The sequence below is a fragment of the Penaeus monodon genome, chromosome 20 (genome assembly GCF_015228065.2).
Source record: "Penaeus monodon isolate SGIC_2016 chromosome 20, NSTDA_Pmon_1, whole genome shotgun sequence".
Lineage (NCBI taxonomy): Eukaryota > Metazoa > Arthropoda > Malacostraca > Decapoda > Penaeidae > Penaeus > Penaeus monodon.
In genome coordinates this window covers 28990357-28990618 of record NC_051405.1, presented here as the reverse complement: position 1 = coordinate 28990618, position 262 = coordinate 28990357, and positions in this window count along the sequence as shown.

Genomic DNA, 262 nt, shown 5'->3' with positions numbered 1-262 from the left:
CATTCAGAAATCTTTACCAGCAGAGCCTTAGCTAGGTCCACCGAGGACTCGTATAATTAGAAATATTTGCTTTATTTTCCTTTATTTATTATCATGTTTTACGTCACGGTCAGATCACCTCGGCCCCTCTCCCCCACCTTTTTGATTATGAGCGACAACTCAGAAACTTTTCGACAAGGCATCCTGTAATTTTCCATATATTGAATCACGTACTCTAGAATTCTTGGGGAGTTTCCGATATTTTATATTTACATACGTTTAA